General features: G+C 44.5%; 1 protein-coding gene across 2 annotated transcripts in view; it reads left to right on the top strand.

Moving 5' to 3' along the window:
* LOC122799547 (BUB3-interacting and GLEBS motif-containing protein ZNF207-like) overlaps positions 1–21,126 on the top strand; it is a 1,273,851-nt gene that overhangs the window by 403,195 nt on the left and 849,530 nt on the right. The gene's annotated exons all lie outside the window — the stretch shown is intronic.

The following is a 21,126-nucleotide window of genomic DNA, read 5'->3' as shown; positions in this document are numbered from 1 at the left end:
AATTTTTGCTTCAAAGTCTACATTTTTTTCTGATTTGAGATCAGGATGAGTAATTAAGGATGAGGAGTTGAGGATGAGTGACCTCTTCTGACAAAGTTGCCAGCAAATGATGAATACTGCAACAGTGAAAAGACTGAATCTACTGATGTTCTTCGTGTTTCACTGTTGCAGTCATAACTGTAGGGTGCTCCTGCCGGCAGGCAGCCCGAGGTCGGCCAGAATCCCAAAGTCTGGGTCCGGCGTCGGCTGTATAAGCTAGTACTCTGACGTCAGTACGCTTTGGTACATAGCCCTCAGCCGACGCCATCTTCTCCAGTCTTTCTTGCCGTGCGGTGGAAAGCAGCTCGCAAGTCGTTGGTTGGCGATTTTGAACAGCGTATTTGGTTGTTGTCGGTCAAGTTCTTACTTCTCTTCTCAAAGCTAAGTACCCGTTGGGAATCTTTTCTTGTTCCTCCGATGTCAGAAAAAGTTAATAATTGTATAGCGTGTGGAAACAAATACCTCATAAAGATTTCCACTCTTACTGTCTACCTTGCTTAGGCCCTGACCACGACGTTTCTTATTGTTGGTTCTGTGCCAGGTTCAACTCTCGTACTATCAAGCGCAGGTACGATTGGGCTTTAAATTATTTTGGCAGGCGCTTCAATTATAGAATGTCGTCAGACACTACCGGAGTTCAAAAGAAGCGCAAAGACAAAGACAGGCCTCCGAGGTCCAAACAGGACTCGTTGCAGCTGGAGCCAGCGTCCGGTTCGGCTGTCGTCAGTGAGGCGCTTTTGCAGCCCCTGTCGTCCGCCACTTCTGAACCGATGGCGATACGGACTCCCATGGGGAGCCATCAAGGCCCACTATTTTAACTGCTGCAGGACCTTGGACGTCGCTCCTTCAGATGGGTCCGGAACCGCTGTGCAGGTACCGGCTTCTGAGGGGGTTTTCAGGCCTACTCACATTACTATTTCAAAGGCAAAGACAAGGACTCCTGTTAAGTCTAAAGTTCCAGCTCAAGCTGCTTCTGAATCCACTCCCAGGACACAAAAGCAATTATTGAGGATGGCTGAAGATTTGCTTACAATGATTAGGGGTTCTCACCCCCCTCCTGAGAAAAGGCCTCGACAGGATGTTACTCTGGATTCCTCTGATCAGGCTTCTGTATCTTCTGTTTCTTCCTCAGATCAGGACTATTCCTTTCCTCCTTATGAGGATTCGGATGCTGAGGACTCTTTACCCTCTGCCTCTCCGCCTGAGGATTTTTCTTTTGGGGAAACCTTGCATGAGATGAGGGAACATTTTCATTGGGAAGGACAGGAGTATTCTGCTTCCAAGAAGAGGCTTAGAGAATTTCTTCTTCTTCCTCAGCATAGGCCTTTAGCTATCCCTCCTGTTTTGGACATTGTAGATGATGCTTTTTCTGAGGCTAATTTGAATCCTGATTCCATGCCTCCTGCTCCTTCTAAGCCTGATGGATTTTATAGGGTTCCTGACTCTCATTTATTTTTATTTAAAAACCCTTCTGCGGATCCTGAAACTATTTCTCAGGGCTCTAAGGCTGCTAAGGTTGCTACTTCTAAAAATCCTATTCCCTCTGAGAAGGATTCTCGTGCTTTAGACAGGTGGGGAAAAAGGTATATACTTCTGCTACCCTGTCTGTAAGGGCTTTAAATTGCCAGTTTCATATGTTTAAATATCAGCAATTTCTTTTGTCTGTTTTAAAGCAAAAGCTTGCTTCCCTTCCTGCTTGTGCAGAGGATAAGGAACTTCAGGATGTTTTGCATGCTACTGAACAAGTGAACAAGCATAGCTTACATTGTGGTTTTGATGCTTTGGATGCTTCTTGCAGGGCTGCAGCCTCTGGTACTGTTATTAGGAGACATGCCTGGCTTCGTGAACAAAGTTTACCTGAACAGGTTAAGGCTAAGTTATTAGATGCCCCTGTTCAACATGATGTTCTTTTTGGATCCAAGGCTGAGGAAGTTATTAAAAAGATGGAAGAAAAGGCGAAGTCTATGCAGACTGTAAAAGATTTCTTGCTAGTTCAGCCTCCTAGATTTTCCAGGAATTGGCCCTCTAAAAATTGGTCCTTTCCCACGTCTGACAGGCCTCAAAGGGGAAGATATAGGCGCTCCAGAGGTCGTGGTCAAGGCCAGGCCTCTTACAGATCTAGACAATGGACTGCTTCTTCACCTAGAAGGGGAGAAGACAGATCCCAATCTCAAAGAAAGCAAACTCAATGACTCTCTCGGTTGGGCTTCAGGACCCCTTTACCTGGATGCCCCTCTCGGAGGAAAACTGTCTCTTTTTTACAGAAATTGGACTCATATTACCCAGGACAGATGGGTATTGGACGTGATTTTAAAGGTTACAAATTCCACTTTCACACTTTGCCAAGGGCTCACGGTTGGCCAGATCTGCCAAAACATCAATGGTCAGAGGCCTTAAATCAAGTGGATGCTCTTCTGGCCATGAGAGCCATAGAGCCTGTTCCACTCTCGGAGATGGGAAAAGGTTTTATTCAAGACTGTTTCTGGTTCCCAGAAAACAAAACTCATGGAGACCTATTCTGGACCTTTCTGTGTTAAACACCTTTTTGGAAATTCCAAAGTTCAAGATGCTTACTCTGCAGCAACTAATTCCAATGCTCTCTCAGGACGCCTGGATGGTGACATTGGACTTAAAGGAAGCCTATTTACATATTCCCATAAGGCAAGCAAGCAGGAAATTCCTCATGTTCAAGGCAGGTTCGGGGCACTTTCAATTCTCTGTTCTGCCCTTTGGTTTATCTACTGCCCAGAGTCTTCACCAAGTGCCTGGCACCAGTAGTGGCTTACTGCAGACTTCAGGGGATCCAGATTTACCCCTATTTGGACGACTGCCTTATTCAGGCAGACAGCAAAGATCTTCTGCTTCAACATCTGGACTTTGTTCAACGTCTTCTCCTCCTACTGGGATTCTCAGTGAACATAAAAAAGTCACATTTGATCCCTTCTCAACAAATGGTATTCTTGGGAGCCCTCTTAAATACAACCCTACAAAGGGCCTTTCTCACTCCAGAAAAACAAACTCAGCTGGCTTCTACTTTCAACACCTTAGCAACTCTATCTCCGCTCACTGCAAGGAAATTCCTGCAGGCTCTGGGCTACATGGCTTCCTGCATTCTGTTGATTCCAAACGCAAGGCTTCACATGATAAAGCTTCAATGGTATCTGAAAAGTGTATGGTCACAGCACTACCGCGACCTGGATATTCTGATTCCTCTAATCCCCTGCCTTCAGAGGGAGTTCCTCTGGTGGTCCAGGGCATGCACTTCAAACGAAGGAAAACCTTTTCGTCTTCCTCAACCTATTCAAATCCTAACCACGGACGCCTCGGATTATGCGTGGGGAGCACACTTTCTAGACAATTGCCAGCAGGGAACCTGGACAAAGGACCATCTTCACTGGCACATCAATCTGAAGGAAATGTTGGCAGTTCAAAATGCCCTTCTAGCCTTCAAGAACCTTTTGCAACCAGGGCCTCTGCTAATTCGCACAGACAACACCACGGTCATGTGGTACATCAACAAGCAGGGGGGTTCTCATTCTTACCCCCTTTGCAGACTAGCTATGGCTTTATGGGACACAGCTCTAAATTTGAATTTACATCTCCAGGCTCAATTCATTCCAGGGAAACAGAATCTCTTGGCAGACAGCCTGAGCAGAAACATTTCAGATCCTCACGAATGGATGCTAGACACCAACTTATTCAACAGGATTACTGCAGTTTGGGGATGTCCCCAGATAGATCTGTTTGCATCCCATCTCAATCATCAGCTGCCTCGCTTTTGCACCAGGACCTTCCACAAGACAGCTTGGAGAGTGGATGCCCTGTCCTTCAGCTGGAGAAGCCTTTCAGCATATGCCTTCCCTCCTCTTCCTCTACTGCCTCTGGTATTACTGAAGATAAAACAGGACAAGCCCAAGTTCCTCATCTTGATTGCTCCAAATTGGCCTCGACAGTTTTGGTATCCAACTTTAAAGCTCCTGTTCTTGGGGCCTCCTTGGATTCTTCCACTGAACCCTTCGCTTTTGTCCCAGCATCAGGGTCAGTTACTACATTCCAACCTCAAGACCCTTTGCCTGGCAGCTTGGCTCTTCAAAGGAATTTGATTTCCTCTAGTCTTCCCAAACAAGTTTTGGATGTTCTTTTGGAAGCTAGACGGTCTAGCACTAGGAAATCCTATGCCTCTAAATGGAAGAGGTTTTGTATTTGGATGCAGGACCGAGGCTCGGACCCTCAGGTACCTGATCTCTCTTCTATTTTGCTTTACCTTTCGGAACTTTTGTCTAAAGGACTTTCCTTTTCTTCCATTAAGATTCATGCTTCTGCTATCTCTGCGCATTTCAGTTCTGATCCTCCTGTTTTTTCTCATCCTTTGGTGAAGCAGTTCTTGAGAGGGGCTAAAAATTTGCGGCCTCCCAGGACCCCTCCTGTCCCTGCCTGGGATCTTAATTATGTTTTAGAAAAACTTACTTTGCCTCCTTTTGAGCCTGCTGCATCTTCAGATATTAAGTTTTTATCTTGGAAGACTGTTCTTTTATTAGCATTGACCTCTGCCAGAAGGGTCTCAGAGTTGCAAGCTCTCATGGCTGTGGAACCATACCTTATTTTTCATCAGGACAGAGTATCCTTGAGGACCAATCCTACTTTCATGCCTAAGGTGATTTCGAAAGTGGCTTTAAATCAGACAATTCACCTTCCTACTTTCTTTCCAAATCCTCAAAATAAAGGAGAAAGGATTTTGCATTCATTAGATGTGCACAGACAGTTACGATTTTATCTGGACAAGACTAAAGAGTTCAGAAAGTCTAATCAATTGTTTGTTTCTTTTGCCTCCAGTTCTCTTGGAAAACCTATTTCTAAACAAACTATTTCCAAATGGATTGCTTATGGAATCAGATTTTGTTACACTCATCATGGGAAACAGTTTCCAGGTACCATTAGAAGTCATTCTACTAGAGCAGCTGCCACTTCTCCAGCTTTCCTCAGAGGAGTCCCTACCAAGGATATCTTGGAAGCTGCCACTTGGAGTTCTGTGCATACTTTTTCCAAGCACTACAATCTCCCCTTGATGTCCTTCAAGGATGCATCTGCAGTCATAACAAATGGGTTGTCCTGTCGTCAGGCAGCCCTTCGGTCGGCCGGATTCCAAAGTCTGGGTCCGGCTTCGGCTGATGTCGCACTTCACCCGACGTCATCTCTGCTGGTCTTCGGGTATAAAGGCATCAGCCGACGCCATTTTCCTCGGTCTTTCTTGCGCGTGGCCGAAGCAGAAGCTGTTCGCAAGTGCGGTCGGTCAGATCCAGAGATTACTACTACCGAATACTACTTGAAGACTTCTAAAAGCTAAGTACCCGTTGGGGACTCTTTCTTGCCTCAGCCGATGTCAGAAAAAGTCAATAACTGTTTAACTTGTGGGAAACAAATACCTCATAAAGATTTCCACTCTTACTGCCTGCCTTGCTTAGGCCCAGACCACATAGCAGCCTGTTCGGCCTGTGCTTCCTTCAACCGCGAGCGCTTAGGCGTCGGTCGGAGTTTGCTGAACAGTTTTTCGCTCAGATTTTGCGTATATTATGCCGTCGGATCCTCCGACTACCCAAATTGTTAAAAGCAAAGAAAAGACCGACACTCGCGGTCGCGGTTTCGGCGAAACCACGGTTAAGCAAAGCGAGTGTCTCGGTTTCGGCGAAACCGAGAAAGCGATCAATCTTCAGCCGAATCCATGACTACTACTGAGGCTCCTGCTACCTTAGTTGAATCGGCCTCAGAAGTTTTGCCTACTACTGTGGTTCCTAGTGATTTATCAGACACCATCCCTTTGGATGTCTCTACCCCAGCACGTGGTGCTGCTAGGCCTCCTGCAGCCATGTCTATTAAGGCCTTTGCCAGGGCTAAAGCAGCCAAAACTGTTAAATCAGTGCCTGTTAAGCCCCTTCACACAGGCCCACTTCTAGTTCACAAATGCTTACTCTGGCAGAGGATTTAATATCCTTAATTAGAGGATCCCAATCTCACCCAGACAGGGCCTCTCAGCCCCAGAAAAGAGAACTAGGGCAGAGCCCCCCGAGCCAGTGTCCTCTGATGATTCTGCGGATGACTCGGACATTACAGACCAGCCAGAGGCTCCTTTTCTACTTATGAAGATTCAGATGCTGAAGAATCCATTCCATCTGCCTCTCCACCAGAGGAATTTTCCTTTGGGGAAACCTTACATGCCATGAGAGAACAATTCCAATGGCAGGGACAAGATTTCTCAGATTCAAGAAAAAGGCTTAGGACATTTCTGCACTTACCACAACATAGGCCCTTAGCTATACCTCCAGTACTGCCTGTTGTGGATGATGCATTTAATGATGTTTGCACGCTCCTGATACTTTACCTCCAGCCCCTGCCAAACCAGATAGATTTTACAGGGTGCCAGACACTCATCACCACCTATACAAGGCCCCACTTGCAGATCCTGAGACTATATCCCAGGGGCCTAAGGCAGTAGCCTCGACCTCAGCAAAAACCCTATTCCTTCTGAAAGGGAATCCAGGTCCTTAGAGAGATGGGGAAAAAGTTTACACCTCTGCTACTCTCTCAGCTAGAGCTTTAAACTGTCAGTTTCATATGATCCAATACCAAGAGTTTATGCTTGATCAGTTAACTAAGAAGCTGTCCTCTGATGACTCCTTAGATAAGAAATATGTTTTAGAAATGGTAAATAACATCCAACAGGTTAGTAACCATTCTTTAAAATGTGGCTATGATGCACTGGAGGCTTCATTTAGATCAGCCATGACTGGCACAGTGATAAGAAGGCATGCATGGTTGAAAGAACAGGTCTTGCGGATCATGTTAAAGCAAAGCTGTTAGATGCTCCTATGGATAAGACCAGTCTATTTGGTACACCTGCTCAGCAAGTAATGAAGAAAATGGAAGAGAAGGCAAAATCTGTACAAACAGTTAAGGATTTCTTACAGGTTCAGCCCCAAGGTTTAGCAGGAACTGGCCTGCCAAAAATTGGTCCTTTCCAGACTCCTCAAAATCTCAAAGAGGCAGGAATAGACGCTCTAGAGGCAGAAATCAATCCAGAGGAGGTGCCTACAGAGGACAACAGTGGCAAGGCAATAACCGAGGCACAGACACAACCACTGCCACTACAACAGGACAATCACAGTGACTTGGCTCTGACACGCCTACCAGGGAGCAAATAGCAGCACCTTTAGGCGGAAAGTTAGCCATATTTTCAAAAAATTGGCACTATATCACAAAAGACAAGTGGATTTTGCAAACCATAGACCAAGGCTACAGGTTCCACTTCCACACCTTACCAGTAAAAGAGGAATGCCAAACCTACCTCCAAATCAAAAACAGAAGCTCTAAAGCAGATAGCGGAATTAACAAAGATGAGAGCTGTGGAAAGAGTACCTATAACAGAACAGGGCAAAGGATTCTACTCCAGACTCTTCCTAGTACCAAGAAAGAGAAAAGTTGGAGACCTATTCTCGACCTGTCCGTCTTAAACACATACATCATTGTCCCAAAATTCAAAATGCTGACCCTACAGCAACTTCTTCCCATGCTGGGCAAGGAGTGTCGGCTGGTAACTCTAGATCTCAAGGAGGCATACCTGCACGTTCCCATACGACCAAATTGCAGAAGATACCTCAGATTTCTTGCAGGATCAGAGCATTATCAATTCTCAGCATTGCCCTTTGGCTTATCTACTGCGCCCAGAGTATTCACAAAATGCCTGGCATCAGTAATCGCTCACTGCAGGCTACAGGGAATCCAAATTTATCCATACCTGGACGACTGCCTGTTACAAGCGGACAACAAAAGCAAGCTGACAACAGATTTACAAAGAGTCATTTGCGTACTACAAGCCCCTGGGATACACAGTCAATTTACAAAAGTCAAGACTGATACCATCCCAAACAAGAACATTCTTGGGTGCGGAATTGGACACAGTAAAACAAATGGCATTCCTAATGGCAGAAAAACAAAAACAACTCCCTCTTTACTTCTTGGCATTAACAAAGCAGAACAAACTAACAGCAAGAAAAGTACTGCAGGCCTTGGGCTTCATGGCATCATGCATAATCTTGGTCCCACATGCCAGACTGCATATGAGAAAACTACAGTGGTACCTAAAGAATTTATGGTCTCAACACAGGCACAGCTTAGAAACCGAAATCCCACTAATCCCATGTCTGAAACAGGAGTTCCTATGGTGGGCTCAGGCATGCCAGTCAAACCCAGGCTTACCCTTCCACAACTTTCAAGCAAGCCAAACCATCACAACAGACGCCTCAGACCTAGGCTTGGGGGCGCACATGTTGGACAAATGCATACAAGGATTGTGGACTCAAGACCAGCTGCACCTGCACATAAACCAAAAAGAAATGCTGGCAGTAAAACTAGCAATCCAGAAATTCAGACCATTCCTCAAAGAAGGCCATTTAATGATAAGGACAGACAACACCACAGTCATGTGGTACATCAACAAACAGGGAGGCACTCATTCATACCCACTATGCAGAATGACTCTGGACCTTTGGAATATGGCTCTGAGCTACAACATCCAGTTACAGGCAATATTTGTGCGGAAAAGAAAACACCCTAGCAGACATGTTAAGCAGAACCACCTCGGATGCTCACGAATGGATGCTACACCCGGACATCTTCAAGGCCATCACAAAGAAATGGGGAATGCCACAAATAGACCTATTCGCATCCCCACTCAATCACCAGCTGAAAAAATTCTGCACAAGGACATACCACCCACTTGCATGGAAGGTGGACTCTCTATCCTTCAGTTGGAAAGGCCTGACAGCATATGCATTTCCACCTCTTCCTTTGATGCACAAGGTACTACTGAAAATCAGAGAGGAATGCCCAAGGATAATCCTGATAGCTCCGAATTGGCCAAGACAACACTGGTATCCATTGCTGAGGAGCATGTCTCGGGGAGAATGTGGTCAATACCCCGATGCCTTTGATGTTAACTCAGAACAACTACAACATCATGCACCCAAACCTAAAACCTTGCAACTGACTGCCTGGAACATCACATAGCAGCATCTAACCCAGACCTATCCCAAAGGGTTAAAGACATTATCCTTGAAGCACGCAGACCTTCAACAAGAAGGAACTATGCAGGAAAATGGAAAAGGTTTGTCATCTGGAGTGCTGAAAGAGGAAAAGATGTGTCGAACATAGATATTGCTAACATCCTGGAGTACTTGGCAGAGCTTCTACATACAGGCCTGTCCTATTCCTCCATCAAGATACATGCATCAGCTATTTCAGCAGAGTACAGCTTCGATCCACCTGTCTTTTCGCATCCTCTACTCAGGCAGTTCCTCAGAGGGATCAAGAATGTAAAACCTCCCAGGAAACCACCATTACCAGCATGGGACTTGAACTTTGTGCTAGAAAAATTAACACTCCCTCCATTTGAACCAGCAGCAACAGCAGATCTTCAACACCTATCATGGAAAACTGCTTTCCTACTGGCAATTACTTCAGCAAGGAGGGTTTTGGAACTACAGGCCTTAATGGCAGTACAACCCTTCCTAATCTTCCATCAAGATAGGGTGTCCATGAGAACTAATCCTACATTTATGCCTAAGGTGGTATCCAGAGTGTCTTTAAACCAGGCAATCCACCTACCTACCTTCTTTCCCAACCCACAGAACAGGGGGGAAAGACTGCTGCATACCTTGGATGTACATAGACAGTTATGCTACTACCTGGACAGAACCAAAGGTAACAGAAAAACTGACCAGCTTTTAGTAGCCTATGCAACAGGAAGGGAAGGAAAAGCAATTTCCAAACAGACAATCTCTAAATGGATAGGAAATTGCATAAGATTCTGTTACTCCTACCATGGAAAACCAATTCCACACAACATAAGACCTCATTCTACAAGGGCAACAGCCACTACCACAGCTTTCTTACGAGGAGTGGCAACCAAGGACATTATTGAGGCGGCTACTTGGACCTCCGTGCATACATTTGCCAAGCATTATAATCTACCTCTATACTCTAGATCCCGAGCAGGGTTTGCCACTGCTGTACTGCAAGGGATCCTAACTACACCATAATTTTTTCTTCCTCCACCCCTAGTTTGGCTATGGTATTCTACCCATTTGTTATGACTGCAGATGCATCCTTGAAGGACATAGTACAGTTTTGTACCTACCATAAATGTAGATGTCCGAACAGGATAGCATCTGCAGTCAGGATTACCCACCCTCCTTCCCCTCTGTGGTACTCCTAGGGTATTTACCCTCCTAATAGCTAGCTAGGGGGGAGTCTCTTATGGTGTATTTGTTTGTATATATGTACATACATGCTTATTTTTTATGTTTGCCTTCTACTTTTTTGGAAACATTGGCATTTATCCAAAATTTAGCTTTCCAAGAGGGCAACTGGCATCTGGGGCAAGCAACACTGAGGAAAATGGCGTCGGCTGATGCCTTTATACCCGAAGACCAGCAGAGATGATGTCGGGTGAAGTGCGACATCAGCCGAAGCCGGACCCAGACTTTGGAATCCGGCCGACCGAAGGGCTGCCTGACGACAGGACAACCCATTTGTTATGACTGCAGATGCTATCCTGTTCGGACATCTACATTTATGGTAGGTACAAAACTGTACTTTTTCTAAGTCCAGGGCAGGCTTTGCCTCTGCTGTCTTGCAGGGTATTCTTGCCTCCCCTTCTTCTATCTAAAGCCTCCTCCCCCTTTTACACTGCTTTGGGATTCCACCCTACAGTTATGACTGCAACAGTGAAACACGAAGAACATAGTACAGTTGTGTACACCTACCATAAATGTAGATGTTCGAGTGTCTTCACTGTTGCAGTCGGGGTTTCCCTCCCTCCTATCCCCTCTGTTTTTCTCTCTTTTCCTGTTTTGTGATCTATTTGTGTTTCCTTGTTGGATTCCTTTTTGATTTGTTGGGGACTTCTGACATCTGGGGCAAGAAAGGCTGGAGAAGATGGTGTCGGCTGAGGGCTATGTACCAAAGCGTACTGACGTCAGAGTACTAGCTTATACAGCCGACGCCGGACCCAGACTTTGGGATTCTGGCCGACCTCGGGCTGCCTGCCGGCAGGAGGCACCCTACAGTTATGACTGCAACAGTGAAGACACTCGAACATCTACATTTATGGTAGGTGTACACAACTGTACTTTATGGTGGGATTTTACACAAGTGTAATGTGTCTTTCCATACCATTACTACAGTATTTATTGCTTCTGGGAGAGTACAAAAGCTGTAGAGAAGGCAGGGAGGAAAGAGGCAAGTAGGACCCCTCCACAAACCCATGTAGAATAGCCTTTGTAAAACCTGCCCTGGCCCTGGAAATTACATCCATTTTGTAATGTTTTGTGAATGTGTGAACTGAAGACCAAATGTAACCTTCATGGATGGAGTTGGTGTTCAAACCTTTGAAGAAAGCTCCCAAGGAAGCCACTGCTCTAGTAGAGTGATCCCTCACAGAAATGGACTGCTGCTTAGCATGAAGAAGAAAAAAAAAAAAAAAAAAAAGTGGCCTTAGAAATTCAGGAGTAGATGGTTTGCTTACAGGCTGCCAAACCCAATGTCCTAAATTGAAAAGAAACAAAAAGTTGGTCAGATTTACAAAAGGCCTTTGTTTTGTCTAAGCTGTTTGTGCTAATCCTGTGTATAAAGTGAGTCTCCCTAGCAGATTGCAGAGAAGGGAAAAAAGAAGGAAGCCAGATAGACTGATTTAAGAGACTGTTTATTAACCACTTTGGGCATAAAAGAAGGATTTGTACAGAGAGACCCTGTCTGTATGAAAAAACAAAAAGGGAAGGACCAACATCAAGGCCTGTAGTTCAGATATCCTTCTGGCAGAGGTTAAAGCGACCAATAAAGCAGTCTTCTGGTACAATGTTACAAAGAAGCAGCAGCGGTGGGCTCAAAGGAAACCTGAGTCAGCTTTTCAAGGGCAAAATTAAGATCCTAAGGAGGAGGAATGGGCTTTCTTGTGGGTCTAATTTGAAGGACGCCTTTAAGAAATTGCTTGACCTCAAACCTAATGATACCACAGTGCTAGCAGGCCAGCCATTTGTTTCAGGCAGCAACAAGGAATTGTAGTTAGCATGGAAAGCTCTCTTTCATTGCATGACTTTACTCTTAACAGCCACAGCTCTTTCCATATCACTGTTGCAGTATTCATCACCTCTGAGATCTCCTGCTAAGGATAGCCAACCGTCCGACCAGTATACAAAAGCCTTTATTATCTAGGGGGTATCGTACATCAGATGTTTGCTTCCTATGCAAGTATATTTATTTATTTATTTATTTGCAGTTGGTTTACCAGGATAGTCCATTGGGCCATTTGAACCCGTTTTCAGTGGAGTCCTGGGGAGAAAAGCTCCAGTAGCAATTTAGGTTACAATAGTTTAAAGATTATATTTATACAAGGGTTGTAGTTTTGAGCAAGACATTTACAATTAATACAGCAAACATTGCAAATAATACACACTAGTGATGAGGTTGGAGTTAAAACTGACTGGCAATGGAACATTGCATTGTACAGCCGAGAGGCATTTCTTCTTGGGAACATACAGTTCATAGTTACAGTCTGATTCATTGTTTACAAATTGCATATAAGTAGTAACAGTCTGATGCATTATTTACAGCTAACATATAAGTACTGGAATGTAAGTATATGGAGAGATGATAGAAGGAGAAAGTTTTTGATGAGAATAAGATTGAAAGAGAAGAGAGAAAGAGAGAGAATCTAAGGCATGGAATGAAGGGAAAAGGAGTTTGTTTTCCATAGAATGAAGGGAACAGGAGTTTGATATCATTTGTTATGTGGGGAGAGAGCAGGAGCATTCCCACTGGGATATTAGGTGTGAGTGAGATTTTTTGAAAGAGTAATGGTTAGAAGTGGTACGAATGGAAGGTGGTAGGTAGTTCCAGAGACGTGCTAAACCATAAGATAGAAGATTTTTGCCTGGTGGACGGGGATGGTTTGTACACTTCCATTAGATTTTGATTATTGGACCTTAGTACTCGATCAGGAAGGTACATCTTAAAGGTAGAAGAGAGGGAAGGACAGAGGGTGGGGTTAAAAATGAGCTTATGTGCAAGAGTTAGTTGTGTATACATGAGTTGATTTGGTAGTTCTAGCCATTTTAGTTTTTGGAGAGAAGAGCAGTGATGAGAGGACGACTTATGGCTGGTAGCAAATTTGGCAATTTTGTTGTAGCAGGAGGAAAGTTGAGATTTAAGAGAGGATTGTAGGTTAGTGAGAAGAGGAGTTCCATAGTGAAGGGAGGGGATAAGAAGGGAAGTAGAGAGAGTTACTTTAGTGGCAGGGGGTAAGGTAATGATTTTGTCTGTAGAGCATGCCTAGTTTTTGATGGGTCTTTTTGATGTTTAGTTGTAAGTGGGGAATGGAATTTAAGCTGGTTGTCAATTTGGACCCCAAGTAATTTGGTCTCTGATACCAGTTCCAGAGGTATATTGTTTTGGCTAGTGATAGTGAAGGAGTTAAAGTTGAATGAGGTAGTTTTAGAGGGAGTAAATACCATTAGTTTGGTTTTAGAGGCATTTAATACAAGGTGGTTTCTTTTCATCCATTGCTCAGTGGTTGAAAAAGCTTCTTGAGTAAGTTTTAGGAGTACAGGGGTAGATGTGGCAGAGCAAATGATAGTTGAGTCATCTGCATATTGGATGATATTTGAGAAAGGAATAGAGTTCTGGAAATCATTTATAAATATATTAAAAAGAAGAGGACCTAATATGGATCCTTGGGGAACTCCGGTTGGGGGTATTAAGAAATGAGGAGGTGGCCTTTTTCCATTTTACTGCTTGATATCGGTTAGATAAGTAGCTGGAGAACCAATTCAAGGAAGAAGGGGATAGGTTAAGTTTAGAGAGTTTAGTTAAAAGCAGGCTATGAGAAATAGTATCAAAGGCTCTAGAAAGGTCAAGTAGTAGGGTGGAAACAATAAGGCCAGAATCCCGGCCTTTATTGATAGTTTCAAGGAAGGAGAGAAGGGCAGTCATAGTACTGTTATTTGGCCTGAATCCATGTTGTGTGGGTGTTAGAAGCTGATTATCTAAGAGGTGTGGAAGAAGTTGTATGCATTTTTCTAAGAGTTTAGAGATGGGAGACAGGATAGCAATGGGACGGAAGTTGGCAACATTATTATTGTTGCCTCCTTTATGTAATGGTATAATGAAGGCCTTTTTCCAAATTTTGGGTACTATGTATTCCTGGATTGAACAGTTAATTAGAATGCTAATGGGGTAGGTGACTGCTTCACTGGCTAGACTGAGAAAATAAGCAGGGATATTATCTGGAGCATTGGAGCATGGCTTCAATTTCTGGAGGAGTTTTTTTATAGTAAAAGTGGGAATTGGTTTTAATGAGAAGGGAGGACACTGGGAAGTGTGGGAAGTAGGGGAAGGAGATGGAGAGGGGTGAGTGATAGCAGAAGGGGCGAAGGATTGTGAGTTAGTGGGGGAGAGTGAAGGAGTGGTGGAAGAACAGGGAAGAGTAATGGTAGAGGAAGGAGGAGGTGATGTGGAGATTGTGGTGGTATTAGAGAAAGATGAAGTAAGTTTAGAAATAGTCAATGAAAAATGTGTTAAATTGGGTTGCTAAGTCCGTGTCAGTAGCATTAGGGTCAGGGGAGGGGGGTGTCTAGTTTGCTGGGGTTAAGGAGAGTGGAGATACCTTTCCAGAATTTCTGAGGGTTAGTTTTGTTGTTGTTTTGTAGTGTGGAGAAAAAGTTTTGTTGGTCGGAAATGATGAGTTTTTTTACTTTATTTCGAAGTGTTTTGTATTCAAGAAGGGTGAGGGGGGACCTATTTTTTAGGTAATGAGCCCAGGCTTTATCTCTTTGCCTCAATAGTTAGTGTGTTTTTAGTAAGCCAAGCGGCTGTTTTAGTTTTTATTCTCTTTGTCCTTATGGGAGCATGGTAGTCTAGAATTTTTAGGAATGAGGTGTTAAAGTGAGCAACTGCATTGTCGAGAGGTAATGTTTTTAGACAGTTCCAGTTTATAGCTTTTATGGAGTTAGTGAAGGATGTTGTGTTAAAGTTTTTTTGGTTACGTATGGTAATATAGTTGTGGGAACGATGTAAGGATAAATGGAGTCGGTATGTAAAGATGGGAAGATGGTCACTAAGAGGATCAGGAAGAGTACCCCTGTCAGAGAAGTACTGAGGATGTGAGACTAGAATCCAGTCCAAAATACTGCCACTGGAGAGGTTTTTTGAGGGATGTGTTATAGAGTTAATTAGTTGTGAAAAGTTGTAGAGGTTGATGTTAAGTGGGTTTGTAGGAGATTGAATGGAAGCCCAGTTAATATTCACATCTCCTAGGATTATAGTTTCATTACTGATGTTGGTGAGAGCCAGGAGAGAATGTGTTCAAGAGTAGAAATATTATCCCCTGGGGGGATGTAGAGGGAAGCTATACATATGTGCTTATGTTTGTTAATTTGAAGTATTGCGAGGAGTAGTTTGGCGTTATTAAAGGGTGGGGTAGGCTTATTATAGGGAGTGACTGATAAGGAGGATGAGTATATGAGTGCTACTCCTCCCCCTTTTTTGTGGGATCTATCTTTTCTAATGATAGAGTAATTTGGTGGTATAATTTCAGAGTCTTTTATGTGGGGTTTTAGCCAAGTTTCTGAGATGGATAGGATGTCAGGTTTATTATGATTTATCCAGGCATGGAGGTTTGGGATTTTATTAACAATACTCCGAGAATTTAAAGAAGAAAGGAATATGGACTTGTCTGTGGTGGATGAGTTGGATGGGCCAGGGTTGGGATGGATGTCACCTGATAGTAGACTGCAGATCAGATATGGGATTGAGTTAAGAGAGGTAATAGCACAGTTTGGAGTGTAGGTTGGATTCAGGTGAAATTGTTAAGGGTTTGTTAGATGTTCATCATGCATACAGCTGCAGTCGTAACAGATGGGTTATCCTGCCGTCAGGCAGGTCCTCGGTCGGCCAAATTCAGAAGTCTAGGTCTGGTGTCGGTTGTCACCGCTTCTTCCCTGACGTCAGTGTGGCAGAGGTATAAAAGAGCCAGCCGACGCCATCTTCTTCAGTCTTTCTTGCCGCGCGGTGCCCGAAGCAGAAGCAGTTCGCAAGTGCCGGTCGGCCAGCTCCTGAGATTTACGAACATATTTCAGCCGAAGTCTTCTTGAAAGCTAAGTACCCCGTTGGGGAAACTTTTCTTGCCTCAGACCGATGTCAGACAAAGTTAATAATTGCATTTCATGTGGGAAGCAAATACCGCATAAGGATTTCCACTCTTTCTGTATTCCTTGCTTAGGCCCAGACCACGACGTCTCGGCCTACCGTTTTTGTGCTAGATTCAACAAACGCACTATTAAGCGTCGGGCGGAGTTCACCCTTCACTATTTTGGTAAAAAATTTTATTATATTATGTCGTCGGATACTCCGACTCCAGTTTTGAGTAAAAGACGCAAAGATAAGGACCGACATACGAGGTCCGCGACTTCTACTGACACCACGCTAAGGCCGACTACCGGTTCTCAGGTTCTCAGCGAGGCACCTACGCAGCCCCTGAGTACCAATGACACTTCATTACTGGTGTCTTCAGTACCCGAGGTCGCAGGCTCCTCGGTCCCCATTCCAACTACAGATACCGACGCCACTCTTGGGGAAACTCAGTTTAGACAGGCCTGCCATTTCTCAAAGTGTCTTCAGGCCTTCCTCCTTCTCTATTAAAGCTTTCACAAAATCTAAAGCAGCCATGAAAACTAAAAAACAGGGACCTCAGACCCCCTGTCAAGGTCCCATGCCTAAAAAACAGATGCTCAAAACGGCTGAGGATTTGATTACTCTTATCAGGGGTTCTCAACCCCCCTCGGACAAAAGGCCCAGATTAGAGGAAGACTACCCTTCCTCAGATCAAGCCTCTATTACCTCTGAACATTCTGAGGACCAGGACTATACCTATTCTCCTTTTGAAGACTCTGACTACACAGAAGCCAGCCTCAACCCAGATTCTTTACCTCCAACTCCTGTTAAACCAGACAGGTATTACTGGGTTCCTGATTCACACCAGTTCCTATATAAAAGCCATACTGCTGACCCAGAAACTATTTCACAGGGTCCCAAAGGAATTAAAGCCTCTACTGCTAAAAACCTATTACCTTCAGAGAGAGATTCCAGAGCTTTGGAAAGGTGGGGGAAAAAGGTGTATACCTCGGCAACTTTAACCATGAGGGCATTAAACTGTCAGTTTCATATGTTAAAGTATCAACAGTTTTTGTTATCTCAGTTGAAAAGCAAAATGACACAACCAGAACAACCAGATTTAAAAGAGTTGCAGGATTTGTTCCATGGTGCAAAGCAAGTGGGCAAACATACCTTGCAGTGTGGATGTTCATCGTGCATACAGCTGCAGTAATCACAGATGGGTTTTCAGCCGTCAGGCGGTCCCTCGGTCGGCCGAATTCCAAAGTCTTGGTCCGGCGCCGGTTGTCGTCGCTTACTCTACTGACGTCAGGAAGGCCAGAGTATATAAGACACAGCCGACGCCATGTTCTTCAGTCTTTTTTGCCGCGCGGTGCCCGAAGCAGAAGCAGTTCGCAAGTGCCGGTCGGCCAGCTCCTGAATTACGAAGATATTTGAAACCGAAGTCTTCATTAAAGCTAAGTACCCCGTTGGGGAAACTTTTCTTGCCTCAGACCGATGTCAGAAAAAGTTAATAATTGTATTTCTTGTGGGAAGCAAATACCGCATAAGGATTTCCATTCCCTTTGCATACCTTGTTTGGGCCCAGACCACGACGTCTCGGGCTGTCGCTTTTGTGCTACTTTCAATAAACGCACTATTAAGCGTCGGGTGGAGTTCGCCCAACACTATTTTGGTAAAGCTTTTGACTATAAAATGTCGTCGGACACTCCGACTACCGTTTTATCCAAAAAACGCAAGGAAAAGGACCGACACGCGAGGCCCGCGGTCTCCGCTGACACCACACCGAAACAGGCTCCACGTGGTCCGGTTCTCAGCGAGACGCCTTTGCAGTCCCTGACTACCGACGGCACTCCTTTGGCGGTGTCTTCTGTACCCGAGACCGCTGGGTCCTCGGCCCTTTCCCAGACTACAACCGAAGCCCCGGCTTATGTCGAGCCTACTAATGTGGACAGGTCCACCTCCACCCATGGTGTATTTAGGCCTTCATCTTCTTTTTCTATTAAGGCCTTTACTAAATCCAAAGCAGCCAGGCATCAAACCAGGCCTGCTGCTCAAGGCCCATCTCCTGGACACATGCCTAAGAAACACATGCTTAAAATGGCTGAGGATCTAATCACTCTTATCAGAGGTTCTCAGCCCCTCCTGACAAGAGACCCAGAGTGGAGGAAGAATCCCCCTCTTCTGATCAGGGATCCATTTTATCAGAACATTCTGATGCAGAGGTACACTCATACTCCCCTTTTGAGGATTCGATGCAGAACAGTCTATTCCTTCTGTATCCCCCTGAGGATTTTTCTTTGGGGAAACCTTGCACACCTTGAGGGAACATTTCCATTGGGAAGGCCAAGACTTTTCAGATTCCAAGAAAAGACTTCGGGAATTTCTTTGGTTACCTCAGCACAGACCTCTGGCTATACCCCCTGTTTTGGAGGTACTAGATGATGTCTATTCGGAGGCTTGTCTTAATCCTGATTCTCTGCCTCCTGCACCAGTAAAGCCTGATAGATATTACAGAGTACCCAGTTCTCACCAATTTCTCTACAAAGGCCATAATTCTGACCCTGAAACCATTTCACAAGGCCCTAAGGGATTAAAGGCCTCCACTGCCAAGAATCCACTTCCTGCAGAAAGGGAATCTAGATCTTTAGAAAGGTGGGGTAAGAAGGTATATACCTCGGCCACCCTAGCCATGAGGGCCTTAAACTGTCAGTTTCATATGATCAAATATCAACAGTTTCTGTTATCACAATTAAAAAACAGAATGTCTCAACCTGAACAACCAGATTTAAGAGTTATAGGATATGTTGCATAGTGCAGAGCAAGTGGGTAAACACACCTTGCAATGTGGTTATGATGCCCTAGAGGCCTCCAGTAGAGCGGCTGCTACAGGATCAGTCATTCGCAGACATGCCTGGCTTAGGGAACAAAATTTGCCTGATCATGTGAAAGCTAAACTTCTTGATGCTCCTTTACAAAAGGATGTACTTTTTGGTACTAATGCTGAGGATATACTACGAAAAATGGAAGAAAAAGCCAAATCTATGCAAACTGTCAAAGCTTTCTTACAGGTTCAGCCACCACGTTTTAGCAGGAATTGGCCTTCAAAAAACTGGTCCTTTCCAGCCACTGACAAGCCCCAAAGAGGTAGATACAGACGCACAAGGGGCAGAGGACACTCACAAGGATCATATAGAGGCAGACAATGGCAATCTCTGGCACCAACAGGTGGTGAAGACAGTGCACAACAATACAGGAAGAAACAATGACTCCCTCATTTCCATGCCAAGCAAGTCTCAGCTGGCAGCACCTTTGGGAGGGAAACTAGCATTATTTGCAAGCAATTGGCATATTGTCACAACAGACAAATGGATACTGGACATTATAAACAGAGGCTACAAATTTCAATTTCACACTCTTCCAAAAATATGAGGCATGCCAAATCTGCCACAAAATCAAAGGGCAGAGGCACAACTGCAAATTTCAAAGCTCCTAAACATGAGAGCTGTACAAAAGGTACCTACGCACCAACAAGGTCAAGGTTTTTATTCAAGACTCTTTCTGGTACCAAGAAAAGGAACCGACTGGAGGCCCATTCTGGACTTATCCATCCTAAACACATTTCTGCTCGTACCAAAATTCAAGATGCTCACATTACAGCAACTTCTTCCCATGCTGGGCAAGGAGTTTTGGCTGGTAACATTGGACCTCAAGGAGGCATACCTGCATGTCCCAATCAGACAAAGTTGCAGAAGATACCTCCGATTTCTTGCAGGTTCAATCCACTATCAATTCTCTGCATTGCCCTTTGGCTTATCTACTGCCCAGAGTATTCACAAAGTGCCTGGCATCAGTGATTGCCTTTGCAGACTTCAAGGGATACAAATTTACCCTTATCTGGACGACTGCCTGATCCAAGCGGACAGCAAACACATACTACTGGAACATCTGGCATATGTGACACGGTTACTGCTTTCTCTGGGATACACCATCAACAAGGAGAAATCAAGGCTAACACCATCTCAGAAAATAACCTTCCTGGGTGCCAGCTTGGACACAGACACCCAGATGGCATATCTTACGCCAGAAAAACAGGGGCAATTATCTCAGTACTTCAAAACACTAGCAAAAGTACCAGGCTTACTGCAAGGAAAATCCTGCAGGCTCTGGGATTCATGGCATCTTGCATTTTATTAATCCCATGTGCAAAGTTGCATATGAGGAAACTTCAGTGGTAAGTAAAAATCTATGGTCTCAACACAGTCACAGTTTGGAAGCAATTATACCAATAATTCCATGTTTACAAAAGGAATTTCTATGGTGGGCCCAAGCATGTCAAGTAAACACAGGCCTTCCATTCTGCAAGCCTCAAGCAAAACAAGTCATAACCACAGACGCCTCAGACTACGCCTGGGGGGCGCACATGAAGGACAGGTGCATTCAGGGCAGATGGTCCCACAAGGAAAAGCACCTTCACATCAATCAAAAAGAAATGCTAGCAGTAATAAATGCAATTACAGCTTTCAAGGTCTTCCTGCTTCCAGGTCAATTACTGATAAGAACAGACAACACCACATTTATGTGGTACATAAACAAACAAGGAGGAACACATTCATACCCCTTGTGCAGACTAGCCATGACTCTTTGGAACTTGGCTCTGGAAACACAGATCGAACTTCAAGCACAGTACTTGCCAGGACTGGAAAACACACTGGCAGACACTCTGAGCAGGAATATGACAGATCCACACGAATGGAAGTTGCATCCAAAGGTGTTTACGGAAATAATCGAGCGTGGGGAGGCCAGACATAGATCTTTTTGCCTCCCACAGGAACCATCAATTGAAAAAGTTTTGTTCAAGGAACTTCC

Source organism: Protopterus annectens, chromosome 1.part0 (assembly GCF_019279795.1).
Source record: "Protopterus annectens isolate FY-2018-M chromosome 1.part0, PAN1.0, whole genome shotgun sequence".
In the NCBI taxonomy this organism is placed as follows: domain Eukaryota; kingdom Metazoa; phylum Chordata; order Ceratodontiformes; family Protopteridae; genus Protopterus; species Protopterus annectens.
The sequence above is the reverse complement of the archived record's forward strand: the minus strand, read 5'-3'. Positions and strand labels throughout refer to the sequence as shown.